The 20808-nt window shown below is 32.6% G+C and overlaps 1 protein-coding gene across 5 annotated transcripts in view; it reads right to left on the bottom strand.

Annotated features, from left to right (window-relative positions):
• Positions 1-13246, bottom strand: part of LOC126738111 (uncharacterized) — a 48870-nt gene extending 35624 nt beyond the window's left edge. For 3 of the 5 annotated variants that reach the window (XM_050443262.1, XM_050443264.1, XM_050443265.1), the window contains exon 1: positions 13079-13246. The gene's annotated coding sequence lies outside the window, so the exon portion shown is untranslated. Of the gene's footprint in view, positions 1-45; positions 188-13078 lie in introns of those variants that run through there. The other 2 variants (XM_050443266.1, XM_050443263.1) reach the window with 2 other exon arrangements.
• Between the last annotated feature and the right edge of the window lie 7562 nt (positions 13247-20808).

Genomic DNA, 20808 nt, shown 5'->3' with positions numbered 1-20808 from the left:
ATAAAATAAATAATTCATTCCACTTTTCAGTTTACTGATAGATACAATTAATTAACAAATGACAGCGATGTAGACCCCAACTAAAACGATAGCAACAAAATAGGTTAAACAAGTGTAAATTTCGAAATTTAGCGGCGGCATATTGATGCGTCGCGACGGTCGGCGTCGGCGGACTATTTTGGTGATGAATAGATCTGTATAGATAGATCTGTTCGATCGTTATTACGCGTCATTCTGCGCCATTTTTTTTTCTATTTTTAACCATTGCGAGGTTGAATTTGTCAGTTACGCAATTTTTGATTTTTTGTAGGATAAAACGTTATTTAGCTTCATTTAAGATCTCCGATCTCTCTTTTTGCCCTTGGACTCTTCATTTCAAGATTTGATGAATTGGGTTAACTGCAAGAACTCTTCCTACTAGTATTTTTTCTAGATGAAAATCTTAACTGGAAAACACATGTCGATTATATCACAAAAAAGATTAGAAAACTCATTTATAAATTTTATGAGCTTAGAAATGTTTTGACCCCTAAAATATTAAAAATGATTTATTATTCATTGGTTGAATCAATTATAAATTATAGAATAATAGTATGGGGCAGTGCAGTAAGTAAAATAACAAATTCTAACCTCTTTGTAGCTCAAAAATACATTATAAAGATCATGATGTTTAAGAATAAAAGATTTTCCACAAACCTACTCTTTCAGGAGAGTAAACTGTTGACATTAGAACAGTTATACATAAAGGCTGTAATACGCTTTATGCTTAATACTCAGTATTACAGACAAATAATAACGCATAATCAAAATACTCGTAATGCCAAGAACCAAAATCTAACATTGACATTCTCCAGAAATTCTGCAACTCAGAGGCATATTAGTTATACTGGTTAGTTATACGGTTTACAATGTATTGCCTGACTTCATTAGGAATAAACCATTTAAGGTTGTCAAACACAAAATAGGTCAGTGGATATTGGAAAGTAGTTTTCTTGTTGGGTATCTTTTGATTGCTAACTTATAATATTTACATGTTCAATACAAAAAAGTACAAATATTATTTATAACATAAGATGTAACTTTAAATATAAGAAGAAATTAATTAGAATAGGTCCTCGTAGATAACCAACACGCATAGATTTTTAAAATCCGTTATGTTTGTAAATACTGTTAGTATATTGTATAAATGGGTTTTATTTAGTGATTTAACCTTCAATTTGTAAACAAGATGTATTGTATACTAATTATAATTAAAAGCAGAAAAGCCAAGAAAACAAACTTTCTCAAGAAAAAGAAAAAGAAACTTCTAATGAAGAAGAGATGTGGGTTGATATGTCAAAGATTTGGTGGGGGTATGTTGGTCTTTTCTTAGGTCTTATAATAATCATAATAGAAAAAGCTATTGAAAAAAACTCAAACATGAAAGTCAGGTCAAATATGCCTGGAGGAAGGAAAACACTTTTTAAAATAAAAAATAAAAATGGGGAAACGGTTATAGATAGACAAGGTGTAATAAATGTCATTCAAGACTTCTACAAGGACTTGTATACATCAACCCTGCCTAAACCAAACATCGCCTGGCAAGAAATTCGGAACGTTGGATCCGAAGATATACCAGAAGTAAACAGAAGCGAACTAAGAAAGGCCCTGAAACAAATGAAAAATAGGAAAGCACCTGGAGAAGACCGCGTTACCGCTGAGATGCTAAAAATGGGAGAAGCAGCGCTTGAGCATGCCCTTTGTCTCCGTTTAAACAAATGTATTAGCGAAGAGAAAATACCGGAATCTTGGCAAAATGCCGAGGTTGTTTTAATCTTCAAAAAAGGGGACAACACCAATATTGCAAACTATCGACCAATCAGTCTTCTTTCACACTTGTACAAGCTTCTCACAAAAGTTTTGACCAACCGGCTGACAAATAAACTTGACTTCTATCAACCAGTCGAGCAAGCAGGATTCAGAAAGGAATTTAGTACAAATGACCATCTACAAACCGTCCGTACTCTAATAGAGAAATGCTCCGAGTATAACATAACTATGCACATGGCGTTCGTCGATTACGAGAAGGCGTTCGATTCTGTCGAGACCTGGGCTATCCTGAACGCAATGGACGAGGCAAGAATTGACACAAGATACTCCAAACTTATAAAACACATCTACGACAACGCAACACGACAAGTGACCATCAACGAAGAAGCATCAACAAATAAGATCAAGATAGAAAAGGGGGTCCGCCAAGGAGATACCATATCCCCTAAGCTCTTCACGATGGCACTGGAAAGCTCGTTTAAAAAGCTGCCATGGGGAAATAAAGGTATCAACGTAGATGGAGCTCGACTAAGTCACCTTCGATTTGCTGATGATATTGTTGTCATTAGTGATGACATCAACGAGCTAAAAGATAACATCAAAACAAATCGGACTCAAGATGAATCTAAACAAGACCAAAATAATGACCAACGAACAAACAGTAATAACTATAGAAGGCCACGCTCTCGAAAACGTCGAGGAATACATATACCTGGGCCACACTGTCAGACTGAGAAAACAAAACCAAACAGCCAAAATATCCCGGAGAACAAGACTTAGCTGGGCAGCATTCGGAAGACTAGGATACAATTTAAAATCCCAAAGCATCCCAATTAATCTTAAGCGAAAAGTCTACGAGGCTTGCATATTACCCGTTACAACGTATGGACTGGAGACGATGACACTGACAAAGAGGAGCGCAGAAAGACTCAGAACAATCCAGAGAGCCATGGAGCGCGCCATGCTGGGAACTAGCTTAAGAGACCACATTAGAAACGATGAGATTCGAAGAAGGGCAAAGGTAACGGATGTTATGAGAAGAGTAGCCGAACTAAAATGGAGATGGGCAGGTCGCGTTGCAAGGCAAGACTCATCTAGATGGACTAACAAAATCATGCAATGGCGCCCAAGAGCCACAAAAAGAAATGCGGGAAGACCACCAACGCGGTGGCGGGACGACATCTAACGAATAGCAAGGAGAAACTGGCTCCAAACTGCCCTAGATAGACAAACATGGAAAGCACTGGAAGAGGCCTACATTCAGGAGTGGATAGATATAGGCTAGAGAAGAAGAAGAAGAAGAAGAAGAAGAAGAAGAAGATGTTGGTCTTGTCCAAAAACACAAGTCTCTTCCTTAAAGAATTTAAATAACTTTAAATCGTGTGTATGTAACTTGGCTCTATCTCTCTTTCTGATTTTGGAGTATATATTCTTGGAGTCGTTCTAGAAAGGTTAATCGAGATCCAAATTGTAAACATTTTTTGTTGGGTTAGTCGAATCGGGTTTGTACCGTCAAAATGCTGTGAAATTCCTTGGATCGGATATAATTAAATATTTCTGCGTTTTATAGGTTTTTTATAGGTGTCTTGGAGAGGCCAGATTTTTAGATGTATTTAATACATTTTAGCACTTTTTAATATATTTTTCCGGGCAAGCATTCAAGCTTAATTTTTTATTTTGCCCGGCATTTAAGGCCATTTTTTAATTTTTTGGAAAAGATTTTGTTGATTTTTTTCAAATTTTAAATTAGGCTTTTAATTACCTGGAAAAGAATTTAAAAAGATAATTAGCCAAAGGTATTTCGTTTATACAGGCAGACAGACTAATTTTTTTTTCTTCCAGGCAGTTGAGGCCATTTTTTAAAAAAGATTTTGTTGAGAAACTTGATTTTTGTCAAATATTAATTCAAGATTTCAATTGCCTGGACAAGAGCTTAAAAAGACTTACTGGCAGGTTCCTTTATCCAGACAGTCAAAATCATTTTTAAAATTTTTCCAGTGAGGCAATTTTTAATTCCTTGAAACAGATTTGATCGATTTCAAATTAAGTTTAATCAACTGCCTAGAAATTTAAAAAAAAAAACTAGGAAATTGTATAAAGGGTGCTTCAATAAGAACAAGGATTCAGTGTTCAATAAAACATTATTCTTCTTTTTCCTCTTCGTCTGTTTTCCGAAACAAGAGAAAAATTTTAACAGTAACTTTCAGTTATTGTTGAGAATCTTGTAAAACATCATTAAATTATGCACTAAGAAAGTTTAGTTGTTCTCCTGAGATAAACATTATGATGTAATAGTGAACATGTTAAATTTCTTGGCGCCTACCTAGAGCCAAAGGTAAGATGGAATGCTCATGCTGATTCTTGCATCGCGAAATTGGAAAGGAATATATTCTTGTTAAGAGGTCTGACAAACAGTGTTTCTCCACTATCATTTAACCATAGGCTTACTATTTCTTATGTCACTGCCATCTCACATATTATGCGATTGTTGTGTGGGGATATAGTCCGGGGGCTTCTAGAGTGTTCTCCTTGCAACGTAAAGCCGTTAGGATTGTCGCGGATCTTGCCTATTAGGCCTGCTTCTATTGCCCTAGGGATTTTGAATCTTCCTTCAGACTTTATTCTTGAAAGTCTCCTTTATATTAAAAACGATATTTTTCAATAAGACTCATGAACAGGAACATTCCCATAATACCAGAAACAAACAAGATCTTGTTTCCGGGTTACCTTTGAGTTACTTTTAAGTTATTATTTTAAGTTATTTTATTAAGTTATTTTTTAGTTATTTTATTATTTTAAGTTACTTTAAGTTATTAATTTTGAGTTACTTTTAAGAAACGCCAAGTCTCTTTTAGTCAATAAAGCCTTCTACAGCCTAGACGAGTTTTTCAAACACACGAATTTTAACTGTTGTGTCCCATTACAATTAAAAACTATTTTATTTATTGTTGTTACATTTATTGTACCTAATTTTTATTTAGTCTTGTTTTTTTTTTAAATTTAATTCTCATTTATTGTTTTAACTGCTTTGGCATCAGTCTATGTATGTCTGTTACTGCAACGTCCTTGCATTTTATTGTTGTATTATACGACATATTAATAATTACTTTAGTTTTTAAGTTAGTTAAGGATGCTTAAATTTAATTTAATGAATATTGGCCTATATAAGTGTTTTTTTGGCAATGTAAGCATTAGTAAACAACATTTACAATTTCAATCAGAGCGCAAGATTTCAACGTTCAATAAACCATGGCTTTGTGTAGCAAAATATTGAAATACTTTGCTAGGGAAAAAACTGACCAGCAAAATTAACCGGACAACGAAAATTTGGTTCAAATTCAATCCTTAATAAGTTTTTGAGTATTGCATCGATTTTAATATTATTTTGCTGAGTCTATTAGGCCGTCTTATTATTATAATTTTTCATATCGAAGCAACAAACATTTACAACTGATTTGCTGTTATACAGGGGTTAATAAAAAGTTGCTAAATAAAATTATAAAAGGCTGCGTTAGAAGAAGTACTGACAAACGAGTGGCAACAAATACCCCAAAATGCGATTGCTTCTTAAATTGAATCCATGTTGTTATTCAAGCTCGTGAGAGAAAACCCGATTTTAGAAAATAATAATAAATCTTAATGCCGCCGTTAACCATATTTTTTTTTTATTTTTTGTAAAGCCTTATTGCATTGTTTCCTTTAAGCCAGTGTTTTTTCTTTAGGAATATATATATCGAAATGAATCAAAAAACAAGTTGTTGAGAAAAGATGAGGTCTAAAAATGCAGCAAAAAGAATCAATATATGGTTGTGAATTTTTTCCACAGGGTGTTCAAAAGTTTGGAGTAAGTCGAGTTTTTATTAACCCCTGTATAATAACAATTCCGTTAGAAATTTTTATAGTTTCGATATGAAAAAATGATGACAATAAAACGGCCTAAAATTCGTCAAAAAATTATCAAAATCAATGCAGTACTAAATACCAGCATATATATTGTATATATATAGTGGTATTTCGTTGATACAGCGTCTAATTTTGGCTTCCAATGCTTCGATGGTTGCAGGCTTATTTCACAAATTTATTGTGACTTAAGATAATTCCATACCGAAAAGTCTAAAGGCGTTAAATCGCTAGAGTGTGGAGGCCAATTCTGGTCACAAAATCGGGAAATGACAGGACCAAGAGCAAACTCGTGCAACATCGTGGATATTTCCAAATGAAGCACAAGAGACTGTGGTAGTATAGCACGATAACGTTCTCCATTCACCGTTACTGCATTACCTTCTTCATGTTCGAAGAAAAACGGTCAAATTATTCCGCCAGACCACAATGCACACCATACAGTGATACCTTATAGATGCATTGCTTTCTGATGAATCAATCGTGAATTTTCTAAGCCCCAAATGAGACAGTTTTGCCTATTAACGAGACCATCGCGGTGAAAATGGGCCTCATCACTGAAAATAACTTTGTTTGCAAAATCACCAGGTTACTCAAGGATTCAATTGGTGAATTCTCTTCGCTGTTCATGGTCTGCTGGGAAAAGTCAGTTGAGTTTTATAGGAATGCAGCGGTAAATTACAAGACACAAAACTATAGTAACTTTTTAGTAAGAATTCGTTGAAGACTCCGTGTTGAAATGTCCAATTCTTTTGCTTGATGACGAAAGTCTCTGGCCTTTCTGTCACACTCTCGTGAACTGCTGTGATGTTTTCTTTTGAACGACCTCTACGATCTCGTATCATGTGTTTCACATCACTAACAGAACCGAATTTGTTGATTACTTTTTTCACAGTAGATTAATTAGGAACATTATTTCGACCGAATATTGGACGCCCCTTAGAAATAGTGGCTATTAACCTTTCGTCATTTTGGCCTTGGTCAGCTGTCATAAATAGTCAGTTTTTTCATTGTTATGTTATGATCTGTTTATTTCAACCTTTAAATAGAAAACAATAAACGGTTGTTTTTTATTCAAAGATTTTTGTGGTGTGTGTGCTCTGTGCAAAAACTAACGTAAATAACAAAGTACAGGAACAATAATCAATAATGGAATACGAAGACCTAGATGGTGATACTCAAGTAACATAAAGTACATTATGTAAAGCCATAAATAATAATGTCTGGTGTTTTATAGATTAATTGTGACATTTATTAAAAAATGGTTAAAATTAGCTCCATGTGCAAACATTTTCAGATACAGCAGACTGAGGAAGAGACTCCAGAAGGTGGCAGGTCTTTATGAAACATATGAATTAAAAAAAACATAATAATATCTTCGTAAATAATAATTATAGTAAAGATGAGCATTTATCACTAAATTATCTTTTTGTAAATGTAAACGGCTAACAGTAACTGTTGTAACACAAACTGGAAAAACTAGTAAAGAAACGGGTGGACAGAGAGTACGTAAACTTTAATCTGCTTTACGTATTGAGCAAAGTAGTGTCCGTTATAAAGAACGCGTTTTCCGTTAGTTTTTACTTTTTGGTGTTCGCACCGTTGGCACCGTATAAACGGGCTAAACATAAAACTTTCCAGGGGAAACATTGTTACATGCGCTCTATTGTTTTATTTAATAGCTTTAAGTGTCGGGATGAAATAGACCAAATCCAAAAAGGTGAAATTATTGGTGTTCTATTTGTAAATAGCTTTATGCATCTTCTTTACTGTGTTGCTTTATTCTTTATTAGAACGTTTAGTTTAGTTAAAAAAAAAAAAACATCAACAAATAATTCTAGATTATGATATTTCTCATGATAAACATCAGCATCGCAGAAAAGTTGAAATTTCTCGCCACGAATATTTTTAAATCTGGATTTGACAAATTCTGCCAAAAATACGCGAAGTTCGCCGTAGTCAGAATGAAGCTTAATGTTCCGTGTTTACTAATTCCCCTCTGTCAACTTTCGATTTGTCACGTCAAAATCATGTTATGACTGTCAAACTTCTCGTTTTTCCATGCATTTTTAAGGTTTTTCATTAAAATCTTCCAGGCTTGCAGCTCAAACGGTCTTGCTTACCCTGCTTTCAAATCAAGACTTCAATTGCTTGAAAAAATGACCTAATTATACCTTTTAGGCGGTTCAAGTAATTTCCAAAGCAAATTCGATAATTTTTCCAACTGGTTTAGACCATATTATATCCAATTCAGATAGAAAAATAAAATCCGCAATCGAATGTAGGTTATGATATCCCAACACTGGCGAAATCCGATTTATAAATAGTTGCCACTAGTAAAATCATAAAATGCGCGATCCCATGACGTTTACGCCGGTTTGTTTTCAATTAAAATTCCATCCGTGAAATTTTCGCGATAAACTCAAACGGTTTATAGTCATCGATCCTTGTTTTACCACTTCTGTTTTATTTTCAGTTCCAGTCTATTTTCATATTCTAGAGTTCGGTTATTTTATCATAAGGATTCAATACAGAGTGAGTAAATAAGGCGAGTAACACATGCCATCGGAATGCCATCGCAGAATCTATTTTTGTGTTGTTTGTTGCTGCTTTTAGCCGGATGTCTCATGGATAGAGATGTCATTTGGTAAAATTCGGACTACAGCTTCTTCTTATGATTTTGATCTAAGTTTACATTACCAGGATTTTTTCAGGCATAAAATTCAAGAAATAAATTTTTGCTGACACATTTTTTCAATTTCTTTCAGGCAGTTGAAGTCAAGAATTTATTATAAATTCAAATCCAATATTTAGTAAAAAATAATCATTTCTTCCAGACAGTTGAAGAGGTATAGTGCCGTAAAAAATCACTTGAACGACCTAAAGGAAATCAATTAAATGGTGGAATTTATTGTAGACAATTAAAATAATTTTCCTGTTATTCTTTTTATTTTTCCTTCTCTTATTCCAAAGTCTTACGAATAGAAGAATATTTCAATTAATGGATGATTTTAACAGCCTTAAAAACCATTAATATTATCAACTGCAGAAAAACAGACTAAATTAACTCGTAAAGGATAAACTACCTGATCATGTTTTTTTTAAAATTCTTTCAGTAGTTGAAATATTTGAAGAGGCTTATTTAGAAAATTATTGAAAGAATTGCTAAACTACCTAGAAGAGGTAATTAATGAAATGGTAGTTTTTTTTTAATTTTCAGGCATTTAAAATATTTTTTTAATTCTTCCTAGAAATTGATTTGAAAATTTTATAAACAGTTGAAATAATTTTCTTTTAATTCTTAGAGGAAAAATCTTTCAAATAAAAAAAACATTTGAAATACCTGGAAAAATTAATAAACGATCTAAAATTCTAGGGTAATGAATTACTTGTTTACTTCTTCCAGGCAGTTGAAGAGGTTCAGTGCCTAAAAATGCGTTAAAAATCACTCAAATAAAACAATAAAAATCACAAAATATAAGAGAAAGTTGATTGAGTGGGCGAATTCATTCCAGGCAATTAGATTAATTTTCTTTTCAGAATATTTCAACTGCTTGTAAGAATTAATGAATGATTTCAGCTACCTGGGAAATCAAGAACTTCGTCAACAACCTGAGAGATACAGAAAAAATGGCTTCGTAAATGATAAACCACCTGGTATTTGTTTACTTCTTCCAGGTAGTTAAAGAGGTTCAGTGCCTAAAAATCACTTGAACTACATAGAAGTGGCAGTTAATTGAATGGGCGAATTTATTCCAGGCAATTAAATTAATTTCCTTTTTATTCTTCCAAACAAAGTCTTGCAAATAGAAGAATATTTCAACTGCTTGGAAGAATTAATGAATGATTTGAACCACCTGGGAAATCAAGAATTTCGTCAACTGCCTGAGAGAGATGGAAACCGACAAAATTACTTTGTAAAGGATAAACCACCTGGTTATGTTTAATATAATTCTTCCAGGCAATTGAAATCATTTTTCTGTTTCATCTAGCAGTTGAAAGAATTCACTGCTTAGAAATGCTTAAAAAGTCCTCAACTTGCTTTGAAATTTTTTTATATATGTAACTGCAATTGCTTATAAGAGGCAGTTAATTGAATTAAAGAATTTTAAAAAAATTTGAGGCAATTGAAATTATTTTATTTTAATTCTTTTAGGCAAATCTTTTAAATAAAAAAATTGGTTCAAATACCTGGAAAAATTAATAAATGATCCGAAATTCCCAGCTGTCGAAAGATTTATTTACTTCTTTCAGGCAGTTGAAGAGGTTCAGTGCCTAAAAATACCTTAAAAATCACTTGAACCACCTAGAAGTTGCGGTTAATTGAATGAACGAATTTAATGAATACCTGATTTAACGAACACCTGATAATGTTAAATAATAATATAATTCTTCCAGGCAGTTGAAATAATTTTTTGTTTTGGTTTCAGGTAGTTGAAGAGGTTCAGTGCCTAAACCAGAGGCGACTAATTATTGAAAGGTAGAGTTTATTCCAGGCACGTAAAATAATTTTCTTATTGTTCTTCCACACAAAGTCTTGCCATTAAATAAATATTTCAACTGCCTGGAATGAATGGTTTCAATAACCCGGAAAATCAATAATTTTGTCAACTGCCTGAGAGAGACGAAAACAGTTAAATTACTCCTTAAAGAATAAACTACCTGGTAATGATTTTTTTTAATGTTTCCAGGCCGTTAAAGGGGTTAGATAAATCCTATATTTCTAGGTAGATTGATTTTTTAATTTTTAGATAGTTGAAATAACGTTTTTTTTTCATGTTCCAAGCAAAGTCTTAAAGAAATAATTTACCAAGCAGTTGAATAAAAAAATATTTTAACTGCTTGGACAAATTATTGAATGAATTCAACAATCTAGGGAATCAATAATTTTGTCAACTACCTGAAAGAGACAGAAGTAGGCTAATTAGGCAGTTGAAATCATTGTTAACATTTACCAGGCAGTTTTTTTTAATTATTCAAGTCATGATTTGATTAGAAATATCTGAAGTAGCTTACAAAAAATCTGCTTCTAAGAATTAAAAAATTACCCTAAAATATTATTACAATAATAATTATGTGAGAGCACCAATAACAAACAGTATCAAAGTAAATTTTCCACTTTTAGATTTTTGGAAAAGTTGACGATTTTTAAATCAGATAGGATCAGAGTAGGATATTCAGTATGGCTTTCCATACTGAATGTTGACATTGATATTCAACTTGAATGGTGCAATTGTTTAGCATTTTTATCGGGATAGAGCCTTCCAGGTTTAATATGACGTTTTTCATATTTTTACTGACTTTTCATAGCATAGAAACACTTGTAACATTTTACATTGTATCCTATAGATTACTCAAATTTTAACCCAGTTTCGGTTAATAAAATAGGTCTCTTAATTCAACTAGTCTTGGTAGATATGTTATAGTATTAGATTTTTGAATTAGGTGACCTCAAAGATTCAAAGTTCAGAAATTAAACTGAAATCACACTATAAATGAATGCTTATTGTACGTAAACGTCTTACATGAGCTGTCAATATTTAATTGAACAAAAATTATTTACTAAAAAATTTGACAAACAATTAATGTTGTGCATAACTTAACTGATAATGATTATTACACTTCGTAAGTATTGATTAAATTTTAATTTTTTATGCCTCTTTTTGGTATGTTAATGACGTGACATGATTATAGAGCTAAAAAATGTTCATTCATATGGTGAAAAATGTCTCGAAACGTTGCCAAAAGCGAAAACGGTATAAAATTTCGCTAACATAATAAATTTACATAACGGTTTCGTATCCCCCTGACTATTTTTGTAGCGAGAGAGTATCGGGATCCGCAGTCGAGCAGCGGCCGTGGTCAGTTCGAAAATAGATCCTGAGGATATTTTTCGCATTTAAAAAAAATATGTATATTATATATGTATATAAAATACTTAGCTATATATATTTTGTCGTGTCTTATGTATTTAATTAAGTATTTTTTGTACACAAAAGCTACGTCTCAAATCTAATTCTATTATCCAGGATGTTGACGTCATTTATGAACATTTTCTTAGGCAGTTGAATAAATTGCTGTCTGGAAAAAAAATTAGTAAGGAGTAATTTTAGTCTGTTTCTCTCAGGTATTTTAGGTCAGGCAGTAAACAAAAATAAAACTTTGGCAGAACTTTTACTGCCTGGAAGAAATTTTAAAAAATTATTATGAATTTAGCAGGAAGTAAATTTAGTATGTCTCTCTCTTTCTTAGTCAGTTGAAATCATATTTTAGCTCTTTCAGGCAGTTGAAGTAGTTTTTTAATTTTTAAAGAAAAATTTTTCCAAAACCACTAACGTGAAATGAAAATTTTTGCATAAGAATTAAAAAAAAAATTCTTTAAAGCATTTTTTTGTATATTCTTTGGTAGTTTCTCTTCACGACTTTCTGCTAAATTATAATTTTTTGAATAATTACAATTAATTTTTGTGCATAATTTAGTATCAAATATTTTATATTCTTAATTTTTTTTAATATTTAGAGCTCCCACATCTAGGGAAAAAAACCATTAATTTCAGCCTAATTAATTATAATGAGAGATAAGTGTCACCCAGAAGTGAAAAAATCTTGCGAACAACTAATTTTTGTGCATAACTTAATTGGACATGACTCACACTTTCTTATTTTAACGTAAAATCTATAACTGAAGCTTATTTATGTCGAGTAATGAATAAAGAGTGTAACATTACAATAATTTGAAAATTAGAGGAACAATCCAAAAAATGATTTAAAATAATGCGAATTTTTATGCATAACTTAACTGGATACAAATTCCAATTTCTTATTTTCTGAAATATTAATGAAATTTCAACATATTTGAGAAAAATAAGAAAATTATAATTTTTGTTGGCATTTAATTAAAAAATATGAAATTATTGATGCATTTTCTAATTATAGCGTGAAATCTCTACTTTTCTTATATATTGATGAAATTTAAAAAAAAAAATGGTATAAACGCCAATTTTAACCTAGAAAAATCATTCAAGAACTGTGACACTATCTAAAAATATTGCCACTTGACGCAACTTATATGTATAGAAAAAGGACAGATAAATATAGAACGGCATTACATAAACACTTTAGTTCGATTAAGTGTACAATATTACAGTTCCTGAAACGCACTTTTTTTTTAAAGTAAACCAAGAACTTGTAGTTCCTTAGCTGATTAACCTTGGGAGGTTCGTTTGGTGGACACACAAAATACTTACGGTTTTTGGGGTTGAAAAAAAGTAACCAAACAATTTGTTTTTTTTTACCAAGAAACCAACACCATAAAATAAGAGATTTTTTTAGGAATTTTTTTCACAATTTTTTTTTTTTGGGTACTAACCTACTAAGTTGGCGGTATAGCGAGTCGAGATCTGCGACTGGCTATTTGGTGTTTAATTCGTCGGCACTGACTGCGTCGCGGCGTCGGCACAGGCGTCGTTTTTTTCTGGGCGTCTTGAGAGAGGCGTCGATGACGTACGTACGTGCGGGGGCGTCTTTCCCTTCTCTCTCTCTACCACTCTGTTGAATTTTTCGCAAAGCGTCGAGTTTGAGTGTGTTTTTTTCCCATTCGAGAATTTTGCCTTTTTTGGACGAGTATGGCGTTTCTTGATTTGAAATATTGACTGCTTTACGTCGTTTTTATAATTGAGCAGTAAATAATGTTTTTCATAATAAAACTCTTGCTTTTTTTTATAAATGACTGAACTTATGCTTTTGTTTAACCATTGACTTTTCTTTTTAATTTAGCGTTAAAGCATGAATACTTTCCTGACCTTTGGAAAACATCTGAAATTATATCCTTGTACATAAAAAATATGATAAAAATCTCATTACGAATTATCATTCTATAACAATAAATAATCATTTTTATAAATGTTTCGAACGAGTACTGCATTCTGCTTTCCTTTGCAGAATGCAGAGGAAAGCAGAATGCTTTGCATCCCTTAATGAAAAATCTGATTAATACTAGACAACATCGCTTTGTGAAAGGTAGATCTACAATAACAAATATGCCCTCTTTAACGGATTTTATTTCGGAATCAATAAACGCTAATTCACAAGTTGGTGTAATCTATACCGATTTTCCTCGACAATTTTTACGGCTTTTCCACATGTTTAATTTTTTCTTCAGTAGAATCCTATAGTGGGAGTTCTGCAAAGATCGTTGCCACTTCAGTAGTGCACAAGGCTTATTTCATTTATTAGTAAGATATCTCATAAACTGACCGTAAAAAGTCTATTATATGCGGACGATACACAACTCTATTATAAAATTGACAATATTATGGATTGCATTCTACTTCAAAATGACCTATACATAATACTTGGTGCAAAAACAATCCCACACGACCCCCTATATCCGCGGAATATTCCACCTATATCTTGACATTTGACGAAATATACTTACCTGGAATAACCCACAAACATACTAAATATCGCATATGCAAAAGCAATATTCGTGGCATATATTTATCAGATATGCAAGGAATATTCAACTTTCATATCTGTCAGATATTCCAGCGGCAAAAATTTTTAAATAAATAAAACTTTTTTCTATTTTTGAATAAATCATATATTTCATTTTTAAAATTTCGTTTATGAAGGATAGTACATACATATATTTAATCGAATATTTATTTAATTTTTGCATTGGATTTACCATTTTTTTTAAATTATTATTGTTTAGAAATATTGTTGTATCTATAGTTGTTATCTTCTGCTCCAATACAGTACCTATTAGTGTTTTCAACTCAAACTCGCTTATTTGTTAAAAAAAAAACAACCATATTATATTTTATCAACAAACTTTTTTAAATTTTATTTACCAACTAAAACAATTCCGATCGATTTTTCGTCCACTGTCTCTCACTCTCTCTAACTCGGTATTTATGTTAAAAACGTGATTTATCTGTTACCGCCACTATCATTTCACCTTAGGAATGCACATAAATTGGTAGTAAAAGTATCGATACAGTTACCACGTCTACACAAAACCGTTAATGTGCATTAGCGAAATGAGAATTAAGATAAAACGCATGTGTAGACACCCGTTAACCGTTTCAGCGTTCCTAATTCGCATTATTTTAAAACGTTTTAAATATGTGGATGATCTCGCAGTAATGCGCATTAAGGTTCCGTGTATATGGGAGAAGATCCAAATTCGCATTAATTTTCAGTGCTGCCAATTAACAAAAATTTGACAGGGAGAAAGCATTTTCACTTTGATTTTGTTGTGTTATCGTGTTTTCGTAAAATTTAAAGAATTATATTTTTGTATCGTCTAAAATTTGGAGTAGTACCCCTTCCTTTAACTATTTTTAAATTAAGTATTAATTGGCTCCCTCCAGATACCCACAAATCTGCTCTAAAAGACAGCTGGAACTTAAAAACCTTCAGCCTTCGTATAATTGGATTCAGCAAAGAAAGATTGTTTTTTCATTAATTGATTTTGGCTTACCATTTATGTCATTAACGTGTGTGTATCTACATAAAAAAGAATAAAGTTTTGTAGCTGGATAAATTTAAATAGGTTTGTGTTCAAAAAGACCTTGAATTTGCATCTTTGTCCGGAAAATAAAAAACATACCAAGAATAATTGTTACTATTAGCAGATGATACATGAATTTTTTAGATGTCTTCAAGCAAATCCTCAATTAAAGATGGGCACTGATTTATTTAGCTAAAGCTTCAGAGCTCTTTAAGAGAAAAACGTAAGTACTAATAATGGGTAACTCACATCTGCCTTCATTATGACTTTATCATACCATGACTTACTATGCAAGGATCACTGTTTTTACTATTTATTTGTAAACTGTATATTCTGATTTAATTAATTACCAATATTGATATTTTTTTCTTTTTTAGAGATACTCTTAAAAGCCAGCTCTAAGAAATACACATTTTTTATTGACACAAATTAACAGCATGTATAAATAATTAAAGATGTCTCGCATACGTTATAGAAAATAGAAAAATATTCCTGGCATATCTTTTATGGTGACCTGCGATATTCCCTGAATATGCCTAGCATATGCCAAGTGAGGTATGAGATATTCTGGGCATATGCATATAATGTTTTTGTGCTGCCTAGGTAGCTTGTCCTTAAACGGAGCCAAGTGTAATGTAGTCGTCTCTTGTAGCTTAAAGAAAACCCTAATTCTTTACGATTATACTAGTGTTAACGTACCCAGATTAACGGTTTTTAAAGACTTGTGGTGATTTTGACAGTTCTCTGTCCTTTCAATCACATGTAACAGATATTGTCAAACGTAGCTCCAGAATGTTGGGTTTCATAATTAGGACCTCTCAAAATGTCAGACGTATTCTTAAATTTAAACTTTTATATTTTTCTTATGTCAGATCTATACTGCTCAAAGTGTCTCAAAAACAAAGTTTTCATTGTCAAGTAAGTTTTTTTTTAATAAAACGCCCGGTATATTTTATCAAATTAGCGATAGTCTTTTGAAGCGGATTGATGGATTTTTGTCGAATCTTATTCAATTAGTTTTGGAATCACTGATTGCAATCACTGGAAAAAATTCAAGTTTCTTCCAGTGTACCTCAGGGTTCCCACACAGGGCCTATTTTATTCATTGTACTTATTAATGACCTTTGTTGTATTGTACATCACTCGGCATTTTTATTATTTGCAGACGACCTAAAATTGTATTTGTTGATGCGCCACTTTTATAAGCTGATGTTGATAGTGTTTTTTATAGTCAGTAAATAATTATTTGGAGCTTAATATTAAAAAATGCTTGAGCATTTCTTTTGGTCGTTCTCTAAGATTAGCTGTGCATCATTACACAATAAATGGCTTGATTCTCAAATCTGCTGTTAAAGACTTGGGTGTGTTACTGGACAGTAAATTGACATTTCTTCCTCATTATGATGAGATTCTTAATAAGGGTATGCGTAATGTTGGTTTTATTGTGCGTCACTCTGGTAAATTGTCTGTCTTTTGTTTCAAGATGCTCTACTATTCAAATTTTGGGCTTGAATATGCCCCACCTGTATGGTCACCTTTTTTATTTTATTCATGTAGAAGCAATTGAAGCCATTAAAAAAGCATTTCTTCGTTCCCTAGCCTTCAAGGTTGACATTAAAATCTACCAGATTTTTCATATTAGTAAATAAAATAATAGAGGATATGTTCCGTCAAAGAGCAATGGTTATTTATTTATATTTTTTTTTCTTTATGGGGTCTTGTGTTTAAATATAATTAATAATTAACATGAGCTTTATTGGTTTTAAATTCTAATCTTATTCTAATTACTTGCGCGGCCTTTTATCGCGTCATAGTGAGACAGCCTTATTCTTTGACCGAGAAGAGTCGCACCATAGAGAAATGAATATTAAATGAATATACTTTTAATTACTCTATGAGTCGCAAGCATCACCAGGTAGTACTGCACCGAATTTTGATGCAGTCGGAAGGAGCGCAAAAACCTTGAACCAAATAGGTTGCTCTCATATACACACATATTTTTTCGCGAGTAAATCCCAAAGACATAAAGTGCCAGCACGCCTTTAAGCAAAATAACCCTCCAGAGGTGAACCTGTGGGACAAGCAGTTTGAATTCGTCTGTCTTATCACGTAAGGGCGTATCTCAGAAAAATTGAAAATTGAGTTAAGCCCGGCAAAAAATTACTGAAGCCTCATATTTTTATCTCATGAACGGGCATATATCAATATTTTATATTTTGGCTGTTCCATTATTTATTTCTTTGGTCGTATCTCAAAAAAGTTCAAATTTTAATCTCACGTATAGGCCTAACTTAAGATAGGCCCATACGTGTGACTTAAAAAACATGCGAAATTAAAATTTTCAAGGCGTATATTGAGTTACGGCGTTATCTGGGCGATTCACAGATGCTGGCAATCAGTCATAATCGATTTGCTTCGGGAAATCGTACCTACCGCTTATGTATCCTGTTGTTTTTTTGTGTATTTGTACCTTCTGAGAGTTATTTAAGGTGAGTACGAAACTCTATATAGGTTATACTTATAGCTTTTAGAACAAGAAGCAAAGTAAACAGCTCTTTGCTATGTGGGTGTTTTGATCTTCAACAGGTGATATATTTACCCACCTGCAACGAAAACGCGTTATTTTATAAAAACAGGCTGGCCAATTTCAATTTAACGTTTTATGATATTGCCAGCAAAGCCTGTTTCTGCTGGACGTGGCATGAAGGCACAAGCAAAAGAGGGGCATTAGAAATATCGGCGGCAATTTATAAAACCCTGCAGTATTACAATGACAATGGGGTGACCCAAGAACTGGCCCTTTTTTCTGATGGATGTCGAGGCCAAAATAAAAATACTGTCATGGCTGCAATGCTTCTCTATGCTGTAGCTCACTTAGAGAATTTGAAAGAAATATCTTTAAGATTCTTCAAATCCTTTCACGGACAGAATGAAGGCGATTCTGCGCACAGTGCTATAGATTATGCAATCAAACATGCAGGAAATATCTACGTTTCATCTCAGTTACACCCAGTTTTTGCACTGGCGAGACAGAAACAGCCGTACAAAGTGAGATCTCTGAATACTGAAGATTTTCTCGATTTTAAACAGCTTTCAAAAGATGTAAGGATCTTGACCGTGAGGAAGAGCGATTTAGGAAACCAGATTAAGGACAGATATTAGGGAAGTGAAAGTTAAGAAAGATTCTCCAGACCAGATCTTTTTTAAAATGAGCCATAATCAACAAAATTATGATAGTTTGTCACTAAAACTAAACCAACAGCATAATATTAGAACATATGAGCTCAGACAACTGAATGCTGGCCCAAACAATATTAGTAAGGACATCAAGTACAAGGATTTGGTTTCTCTATGTTCAGGTGTTACTCCTGTGATTAGACAAAAAGAGCATCAGGATTTCTTTAAATCTCTGGCTCATCTTAATGACAAATAATTAGTTTTTTTATTAGTAGGTTGTAGTACCTCAGTTTTCACGTCTTTACAACAAAAAATTTTCCAGTTTCATGAGAATTACATTGTTATATTTCAGTCGTTTTCAGAATTACCCCCCAGGATATATTTAACATTGATAGTCTTAAAGCAAGGACGACTCAATCAGATTTACTGATGAATGTTATAAAATATTAAATGGAATTTTTTGTTGATATAAAACATTTAATGAGCTTAATCTTGACCCCTTTGTAGATAGATCTGTTTATGCATTTAAATTAAGTCTTAAAAAACTAAAGAAGAATGAAAAAAAAGAATGCTAATAACTATTTTTGGTCAGAATAGGCAACTTTTTCTAAGAGTAAGGGCTTTAACAGCCGTAATACTCATTTCTGGAGCATCGAGAATCCAATAGTAGTTCGACGAATTAACTTTCAGCATAGATTTTCCTTTAACGTATGGGCGGATTTGATAGGCCCAATGGTCGTCATTATTTAAATTTTCTTCAAAACAATCTCAGAAATTTACTGGACGATGTTCCAATAGAAACTCGGCTGGAAATGATTTTTCAGCACGATGGGGCACCAGCTCACTACAGCCGACAGGTGAGAAACTGGCTGGACAATAATTTTACAGGCAGATGGATAGGCCGAGGTGGTCCAATAAACTGGTCTGCACGATCGCCCGACCTTAATCCTCTGGATTATTATCTTTCGGGTAATCTGTGCAATATTATTTATGCCACCGAAATTGACACTCCAGAAGAGCTTCAGAGGCGAATTCTCGCAGCTGCAGGCCAAATAAGAGAAAACCGATTTGAAATTCTTAGATCGACCCAAAACATTCAAAAAAGATCCAGGTTATGCATTTAGGAAAACGGAAACTTGTTTGAACATTTGCCTCAAATAAATTAGTATTTTTATCTGTTTGCAATTTTATTTGTCAATTTACTTTTGAAGCGTGCTATTGAGTTTTAATAAAAATTGTTATTAATAATACTATGCAGCGTTATTTTTAAATGCGTTTTTCTCGAAAATGGTAATTCCTAGCGTTATTGACCAAGAGGTACTTTTTTACGTAAAAAGCTTTAAATTTTTAAAATTTAAAGAAAAAAAAAACAAAAACTTTGCAAACAATTTTTTTAAAGTATTTTTTTAGGCTCACCCCCTAAATGATACGCACCTGACTAAATAATGAGAATTATGAAATGACAACTAAATTCAGCATATCAAAATTGGGAGAATACCAAAATTTAAAATTTTTATATTTACCCGTTTCGAAAATAAGTGGAAAAACCATCTTCAGGTGCCTCCTTTAAAAGGGGCGTAGCTTCCTTGGGGGGTGTTTGCCGATATATGTTTATAGGAAAAAGTGAGGTTATTTTTGACCAAAGAATACAGGGTTCGCGTTTCGTCCACTAATTTTGGGACACCCTGTATAGCTGAAAATTTCCTCTTTGGAAAATGCGTGTAAACTTGACAACAAAGAATCGATAAATATGTTTTTAAACAAAACACCCCTCTTGCCCCTGTGCACTCCTCAAATAAAGTTAATGTTTACTAATTCTAGCCTTTCAGTATTTTAAGATACGTCAAATATTGATGGTTTTTTGACAGTACTGTCACAAACCATCAGACAAGTGGCAGTATTATCCTAGTTGAGCAAACTTATTTCTAGTACAAAGTTTTTCCTAATTTCAATTTTTATTAATTTGTGCCCAAACTAAGCGGCCTTGTACTAAGGTAAGTTCAAATCTATTTATAGTCTTTATAAAAACAAAAATATTTGTTTTTATAAAGACCTTTTCAAGACACCCTGTATATGTTTTTTTTTTTAATTTATAGTTTCTATTCCGAAATAACTAAAAACTTGACCACGCCGCTGATGACCACAAAAAATTAAAAATATCCGAATTTTAGTAGCCACGGGCATCTTATAGAGTTTTGGCAAACAGGCGCGTTTTTAAATTTAGAATCATTTCGGGATAACAGATATCGGGGATTCGTGTATAGTTCCAGGATTTATTGCGTTTTTTTTTGCTTTTAACTCCCACTTGTTATTGTTAGTAAAAATTGATGTGGTTTTCTTCAAAAAATATTGATTAATTGTACTTTTTCCATAACAAAAACCAATATGGAAAACTTCAAAGAATT

This window comes from Anthonomus grandis, chromosome 7 (assembly GCF_022605725.1).
Source record: "Anthonomus grandis grandis chromosome 7, icAntGran1.3, whole genome shotgun sequence".
Taxonomy (NCBI): Eukaryota; Metazoa; Arthropoda; class Insecta; order Coleoptera; family Curculionidae; genus Anthonomus; species Anthonomus grandis.
The sequence above is the reverse complement of the archived record's forward strand: the minus strand, read 5'-3'. Positions and strand labels throughout refer to the sequence as shown.